Source organism: Trichechus manatus, unplaced genomic scaffold (assembly GCF_000243295.1).
Source record: "Trichechus manatus latirostris isolate Lorelei unplaced genomic scaffold, TriManLat1.0 scaffold00214, whole genome shotgun sequence".
NCBI classification, from domain to species: domain Eukaryota; kingdom Metazoa; phylum Chordata; class Mammalia; order Sirenia; family Trichechidae; genus Trichechus; species Trichechus manatus.
The window spans coordinates 3,679,411-3,688,126 of record NW_004444150.1 but is presented as its reverse complement, the minus strand read 5'-3'; positions in this window follow the sequence as shown (position 1 = coordinate 3,688,126).

The following is an 8,716-nucleotide window of genomic DNA, read 5'->3' as shown; positions in this document are numbered from 1 at the left end:
ATTGGGCAAATCTGCTGCAAAAGACCTCTTTCAAGTGTTAAAAAGCAAAGAGGTCACCTTGAGGACTAAGGTGCGCCTCACCTGAGCCACAGTGTTTTCAATCGCCTCATATACATGCGAAAGCTAGACAGTGAATAAGGAAGACCCAGGAAGAACTGGTGCATTTGAATTATGGTGTTGGCGAAGAATACTGAATATACCCTGGACTGCCAGGAGAATGAACGGGTCTGTCTTGGAAGAAGTACAGCCAGAATGCTCCTTAGAAGTGAGGATGGTAAGACTTCATCTCACTTCCTTTGGACATGTTCTCGGGAGAGATGAGTCTCTGGAGAAGGACATCATGCTTGGTAAAGTAGAAGGTCAGCAAAAAAGAGAAAGGCCTTCAACGAGATGGACCGACACAGTGGCTGCGACAACGGGCTGAAACAAACCTACTAGCGTGAGGATGGCGCGGGACCAGGCAACGTTCCGTTGTGTTATACGCGGGGTCGTTATGAGTTGGAACCAAGTGGATGGCATCTAACAACAACGATCTAAATCCAGCCAGCTAATTCTACATATAAATTTTGTCACCACAAACACACACAAAAAGGCAATTTCATGTTCCTAAAAGAGTAATCTTGGGACAGGCCACAGAGGTACCTGAGCTACATCCTGGAGAACCTACAAAGATCAAACCTCGCCAGGATCCATTGTCTCTTCTGCACTGATCCGTGCAGCAGACGGTGAAAGTGTAGATTCATTCCTGCTGTCAGAGAGAGACAAAGGCTGGGCTCCCCACGAGCTGGATGCTGTCAGCTCCTCTGTCACTTGTAACCAAAGCACTGCTCACTCACGAGGGAGCACAGACCACTTTGCTGCTCTTGCATGCTACTGGCCAGATGCAAATGCAAAGTACTCCCCTTTAAGCCACAGGGGCCTCTGCTGACGGAGCAAGTTACATTCGGAAAAAGTCATTAAACACGAGCTGGGAGGCTGAAAAGTAAAAGAGGGGACGTTGAGGTCACTGTGGGACGAAGCTTCCACCTCTGGGGCTGGAGGAATGAAGGGGATACGTGGGGGTGATCAGCACTGAGAATCCCAAAGGTGGCGTCCTGTGGAGCTGGGATTCGGGCCTCTGAGGAGGAGGAGCTGCTGCTGATCCCTTTGAGGGGGCATGATAAGGCTGGTTCTGGGGTACAAGGGAAAGCTAAAAGCTGCAACCAGCTGACTCTGCGGGGTGAAGGCAATTGCTGTAGCGATGCTGATGGTTCCTGCAAGCAAGTAAGAACAAGTCCCTTTTCCTGTCTCCCGCCAGCCAGTCTCCTTCTAGTGCCCCCTACTGGTGAAACCTACAGAAAGGCAGTTGACAAAGGAGACAGGGTCCCCACCTCGTCACTAAGCTGACTGTGGAAGAGTAGATGGTTGCTTCATAACGGGTGCATCTGGCTATTCTGTGTCCACCTTCCTGCAAGGAGCCATGGTGGTGCAGGGCTTAAGCACTCAGCTGCTAACCCAAAGGTTTGAACCCACCAGCTGCTCTGCAGGAGAAAGATGTGGCAGTCTGCTTCCACAAAGATTACAGCCTTGGAAACCCTATGGCGGCAGTTCTCCTGTGTCCTACAGGGTCGCTATGAGTCAGAATTGATCTGACGGCAGTGGGTTTGGTTTTCGGCTCATCAGCCGTGCTTATGAAAAGAGACAAGCCCCCTTCAGTTCACTCAACCCCCACCCAGCCAGCCCCACTCAGTTACCTTCCCACCGTGGGCACTGGTTTGCTACCCCTGGACTGAAAACCCGTTTCCCCCAAATGAAATGAGCATGAGGTTCAACGCTCCAGTTGTGATAACAACCAACTCAACCTCATGACGTCGTTTCTGTTGTTGTTGTTGGCTGCTGTTGAGCCCTGAATCCTGGGGACCCCAGGCCCAATAGGATAAGACTGTTGTGATCCACAGGATTTTCACTGGCGGATTTTCACAAGCAGATGGCCAGGCCTTTCTTCCTAGTCTGTTTAAGTCTGCAAGCTCTGCTGAAGCCTGTTCAGCAACATAGCAACACGCAGGCCTCCATTGGCAGACTGGTGCATTGGCTGGGAATTGAACTGGACTCTCCAGCAAGGAAGGCGAGAATTCTACCACTGGACCACCACGGCCCCAATGCTGTTTCTACTGGGACTAAAATTCCTTCTCCTTCTGACTTCTTGCCCAATCCACAGGCACCCACACCCAGCCCCCCGACCCGAGGGGCTTCACATTTCTGATCTATCTGGACCTCGGTTGCATCGGTGCTACTCAGCACTGGGTTCTGGACCTGTTTCTCAAGCTGCTGGTTTGTTTCCACCCTCACGAGGCTTCCCGTTTGGTGAGGCCGAACTGCAGCGGTCAGCTCGAAGCTCCGTACACAGTGTCTCACGGAACCAAGATTCCCTAGGGACAGCCCGAGGCCCCAGGCGGGGCTGTTTTCCCTTTCTGTGGATGCGTTTACTGGAGTATTGATGTAATCAGGGCTTGGCAAGAAAGCCACATTTTTCTGTTTTTCTAAGAAAGACTATAAACATTTTAGCAAATTAGCAGATAGCACCAAAGCCAATAATTGTTTTGTAAGTTAAGATCCTGGGGCCCAGATCCTGGGAATATGGGTCATAGGTCTCCAAGCCTTCCAACTTCCAGAGCCTGGAATGGACTGGTTCAGGAGAGCGGGGCAGACGAAGCACAGGGTGGGCAGAGCACAGTGGCTGGAGGGGCCAGGGGAAAGGCCCTTGGGTGCCGAGCCCGGCGGACACTCCCTGGTTATGGTGTATAACCAGCGTATGGGCGGGGCTTTGCTACCCAAAGGCCCAGTGTCCTCGCCTAGAGCCGGAGGGGCTAGGTTCTGGCATCTCCCTTGTTTTCCTACAGTTTTGTTATTGTTAGCTGCTGAGTCACCCCCGACTCGTGGCCCCCCATGCACAATGGAATGACCGTAGATGCTGCCCAGTCCTGCACCATCCCCATGATCAGCTGCAGATCAGACCATTGTCATCCACAGGGTTTTCATTGGCTGATTTTCAGAAGTAGATCTCCAGGCGTTTCTTCCTAGTCTGTCTTAGTCTGGAAGCTCCACTGAAACCTGTTCAGCATCACAGCAACACGCGAGCCTCCACGGACAGCCAGGTGGTGGCTGCGCATGAGGTGCCTTGGCTGGGAATCAAACCCAGGTCTCCCGCATGGAAGGCGAGAATTCTACCACTGAACCACCTCTGCCTCCATCCTACAGTTTTAAGATAACTAAGTTTGCAGTCTCCTCACCACCTAGTAGGATCCTCGGATATTAGCTGACTCCTTACACCGACAGTGTCCAAGCCCCTCCAGCCGGTCACTGTGAAGCGTGAGTTGTCACTGCCGGCACCACCCCTGCTCTGCTGGTCTAGAACGAAGCGGGAACGTGTGGGAGCCCACAGACAAAGCACAGAGCTGAGGTATCTGGCACGCCTGTTCTCTGCCCTCAAGAAGTGACCGTGATAATGATAACCGTTGAGTGCCTACTATGGGCCAGGCTCCGTGTGTGGGTCATGTCTACACCTCTGAGCTGTTTCTCATTTTCAGAGAGAAGGCCCAGGCTCAGGTCAGTTAGGTGGCCAGGGGCAAGGAGGGGACAAAATCGGATTTGGAAACCAGATCCCGTAATGAGAAAGTTGTGATGTCGAAGAATCTTTCAATCCGATGACTGTGTTGAGGAGGAAGTCTGCCGCCAGTATTAATATCTATTGTTTATTCACTTTTTCATTTTTGGTTGTGTCTTTTCTTTTTCTTTTGTTTTGTTTGTTCTTTGTACCTTGGTTTTAATATATTTTTAACACCTCTATGACATACGTCTCTTCTCTCCCCCTCCTCCCTTCCCCTCTCCTTTCTCCTTCCTCCTCTTCCTCCTTCTTTTTCTTCCTCCTCCTCCTCCTCCCTCTTCCTCCTTCTTTGTCTCTCTCTCTCCTTCCCTCCCTCTTAACAAAGAGAGAACGAATCTCAGACTTTGACAAACAACGGACTCAAGCTTGAGTTCAGTAGCGCTGTTTTGCATTCACGGTACCCATTCTCACAGTTACCTTCTATTTATGGCAACAGACACTGATTTTCCATTCAGGACAGAGATATTTATAAAGTTCCCTTGTACAGTAAACTTAAGTTAAAAAAAAATAACTGAGCCAAGTTAAAAGAAAATTACTGCCTAATAGCTGAGGCAGTACTTGGCTGGGGCAAATATGAAGATATGACCTTCCCTAAGGTTTCCAAACCTCTCTGGGCCTCGAGCTTCCTCGGGAGAAGGATGCTACCTATCTTACCAGGGTATTGTGGGGATTACACAAGGACAGAGAGCAGCACCTGTACACAGGAAGTGCTATATAAGTGCTAGTGTCACTATTATGCAAATGTGTGGCATTTAGAAAAGGTTTTCATGTAATTCCTCTGTGTCTCCTGAGGTAAGGTAGGCTGGTCAAGCAAGACAACTAAGGCCATCTAACTTTTTAAACCTTGAGTAGTTGCTAGTTTAACTGGTAAAAGCTATGCCTAGTTTACTATTTTGGAGTCCCTGCGTGGCGCAGATGGTTAAGTGCCTGGCTACTAACCCAAAGGTTGGAGGTTCAAGTCCACCCAGAGGTGCCTCAGAAGAAAGGCCTTGCGATCTACTTCAGAAAAATCAGCCATTGAAAACCCTATGGGGCACAGGTCTACTCTGACACACATGGGGGCGCCATGAGTCTGAATCAGCTTTGCAGGAACTGGTTTGGTTTGGTTTGGTTCGGTTTTATCGGCCCAGGGAGACAGGGACAGGCTCTAGAAGGAAGGGGGCTTAGAGCCCTGGGAGGTGCAGCGTCCGCCCGGCCGAGGGGAGGACAGTGGATGGGAGATCCATTTAGCTGTTCCCAGAGAGGAGGTGCAGCTCTGGTGGCACAGTGTTTAAGCGCTCGGCTACTAACCGGAAGGTCAGTGGTTCAAACTCACCAGCCACTTTGCAGAGAGGGATGTGGCAGTCAGCTTGCCTAACGATTACTGCCGTGGAAACACTATGGGGCAGTTCTACTCTGTCCTCTGGGGTCGCTGTGTGTCGGAACGGACTTGATGGCAGTGGGTTTGTTTCTTTGGTTTCAGAGAGGAAGTGGTGGACTCAGTGTGGGCATGAAGGGGACCCCGGAACCGCAGACGGGCCTCCAGCTCCCGGCTGTGCAGACCCCTCTGATATGCACTCTTGGACATTCCTTTTTTTTTGAAAAAAATAATCTTTTATTGTGTTTTCAGTGGAGGTTTACACAGCAGTTTAGACTCCCATTCAACAATTTCTACACAAGTTGTTCAGTGACATTGGTTGCATTCTCTTCACAATGCGTGAATAGTCTCATTATTTCCATTCTGGTTGTTCTGTTTCCATTAATCTAGTTTCCCTGCCCCCTTACATTTTCTTCTTTGTTTTAAAATATCTGTTGACCATTGGGTCTCATATAGATGATTTTTTAAAGAAGCATAGTACTCCCGGGTGATAGTCTTTATTTTGTGAGCCAACCTGTTATTTTGCTAAAAGGTGACCTCAAGGGGTTAGTTTTGGTTCAAGGTTTGAAGAGTATCTCAGGGCGATTGTCTCTGGGAGTCCTCAAGCCTCAGCCAGTCCAGTAGATCTGGTTTAGGTCCAGTAGGTCTGGTTTTGATTAGACTTGGGACCCATCCTGCTCTGGTATGTCTTCACTGACATAGCAAAATGAAAACCCTTTTCTCAAACAGGGTCACAGGTCAGGGATTAGAACGTCAGTATATATTTTGAGGAACACATAATAAGTACTATAGGAATCCTGAACCCAGTTTGGCTGCTAACCAAAAGGTCGGCAGTTCAAATCCACCAGCTGCTCCTTGGAAACCCTGCAAGGCAGTTCTGCTTATAGGGTCACGATGAGTTGGAATCGACTTGACGACAACAGATTTGGTTTGGGTTTCTTTGGGTGTCACAAACAGTTAAGTGTTCGGCTACTAACCGAAAGGTTGGTGGTTTGAATCCACCTCAGAGGTGCCTCAGAAGAAAGACCTGGTGATCTGCTTCTAAAAAAATCAGCCACTGAAAACCCTCTGCAGTGCGATTTTACTCGGACACACATGGGGTCACCATGAGTCACAGTCGACCCGATGACAGCTGGTTTGTTTTTTGTTTTTTTAAGAGTTTTGGGAGAATTTGAGTGTCCCTCTGGGAACTGAGTTCTATTTATAACTTTCTTTCTATGGGAAAAAGCAATGCGAATCACAATCAATTTAAAATGAGATGCTTAGAACACAGCTGTTTCATTGCCGGAGGCCTGTTGGAAATTATTTCTGCACATGCGTAGATTACATTGAGATTTTGGGGGAGAAAAAAAACAAAACACCTCTAACATAAACGAATAGAACAAGAAAAAAGCAAGCATTGTTTCTTGAATTTTTTTTTTTCTTGGTGAACTTTAAAAAGCAAGTGGTTTTTTTTCAGAAGCGAAGTCTTTTTAAGGGTAATATTTATTGAACATTTACTAGCCACCAAGCGAAGGCTTTGTGTTTGTAATCCCATGTAATCCTCACGGGAACCCTCTAAAGTGATGTCTGAAGGTTCTGGCTCCATTTCTGATGCTGGGCCGTTGACAGCTTTCAAGCTCCACCACTTCCTGTGCCTTCTGCTCCACTTCTGGGCACGCTGAGAAGACACCCTCAAGGCCTCCTCCCCGCTTTGACACCAGCAGAAAGTTCAAACCATGCAAGACCCAGCCAGAGGGGAGCCACACCTCAGCTCACCCCTTCAAAACCAAAAGCAAACCAGTTGTGACCCCATGTGTGCACAGTAGAACTGCTCCATAGAGTTTTCAAGGCAGTGACCTTTTGGAAGCAAATAGTCAGGACTTTCTTCCAAGGTGCTTCTGGGTGCGTTCGAACTGCCAGCTTTTCAGTCAGTAGTTGAGTGCTTAACTGTTTGCACCACCCAGGGGCTCATTGATGTTAGTTGCCGTTGAGTCGATTCCAACTCCTAGTGACCCCATGAATGCAGAGTACAACTGCTCCATAGAGGTTTCAGGGCTATAACCTTTCGGAAGCAGATCACCAGGCTTTTCTTCCAAGGCACCTCTGGGTAGGTTTGAAGTGCTTAACCTTTTGCACCACCCAGGGACTCCTTAGCCACCATAAAACCCCAAGCCAGCTAGTCTCCTTTCCTTGCTCTCTTAAGCCGTTCTTCGACTTGCTTGGACACCCACTTTCTTCTCCCCAGAAAGCATCTTCATTTGAGTTAGAAACCTTTTTATCCCTCTCGGTGTCCGTGAGGTGTTATCAGTAGAGGATGTGGTCTTCTCAACCTCCAAACCCAATTTTGGGTGAGGGGTCCGTCCCATCTCTCTGAGGTGGCCACAGCAGGTGAGTACGGTATTCTCTGGTTTACAGATGAGAAACAGGCTCAGAGAGATGAAGTTACTTGTTGAAGGTCACAGAGCTAGACAACAGTGTCATCTTAACCACTCTGCCCTTTCTCTGCTTCACGTCACATCAGGCGAGTTTCGTCTTCCAATAATTAGGCAATAAAATCACACTGAGGGGATTCTATCTCTTGATAACACTTCGCATGTATTAAGTACCTACACTTGTCCAATCCCTTGCATGCATTGACTCAAGTATGTAAGTTACACAAGACAATACTCTTAACAGCTCTATGAGCTAAGTACCATTGCTATTCCCATTTCACAGATGAGGAAACTGAGAAACAGAAAAACTAAATAACTTGTGTGGGATCACCCAGCCAATAAATAGCAGAGCTGGGATTTGAACTCAGGGCATCTGGCTCAGAATCCATACTCTCAGCGACAGGGCTATAATGCCTCTTACATGGCATACAAATAAAGAAGCTGATAATTAACCCAGCTTACAAGAATTGTACTCTTGCCACTGCTTAGCTGGACAGCATGTGCTTAAAGAAAATTCTGCACGAACGACATACTGGTTTCATTTGGGTTCTTATATTTATCCACACATACTTCCCTCAATACCGTGAACTTCCGGGAGGGCCAATGCTCCCTTGTCTGTGGCGTTCTACCTTCTCCCAATAACTGCAATTGAATGGCTCAAAATCAGTCTGTGTTACAAGGCAGGAGGAGACAGGAAAGCTGGACGAATGGAAGTGGGGAACCCATTGTGAGAAAAGGGGAGTGTTGATGCGTCGCGGGGTTGGCAACCAACGTCACAAAACAATATGTGTATTAACTGTTGAACGAGAAATGAATTTGCTCTGTAAACCTTCACCTACAGCACAATAAAATAAAAACGTAAAAAACAAACAAACCCCCTCCCCCCCACATTTCAGTGCCTGAGATGGAAAGGAAGACTCAATGCTTAGCAGACATTGAGTTTCTGTTAAGGGTGATGGAAAAATTGGGAAAGGCGTAAGGATGCTGGTTGAATAACATGATGGACAGAATTAATACCCCTGAACTGTCCACGTGAAGGATGTTGAAAATCGCATGTTTTATCACATATGTATTTACCACAACAAGACTGGTACTGGCACGAACACTTGTAAAACACAAAGCAAAACAAATAAAATCAGTCCATGTTGCAGAATGACTTCCTAGAATCTCACCTTCGCCCTCGATCTGCACTTTGATCATCACGAATAGACCATGGCTTTCCAGCAATTGCCATTGAAACTCTAGAATTCCCATTGGTCGTCTTGCGTCATCCGTCTGGCTCAAGGTCCAAGAAGGAAAATC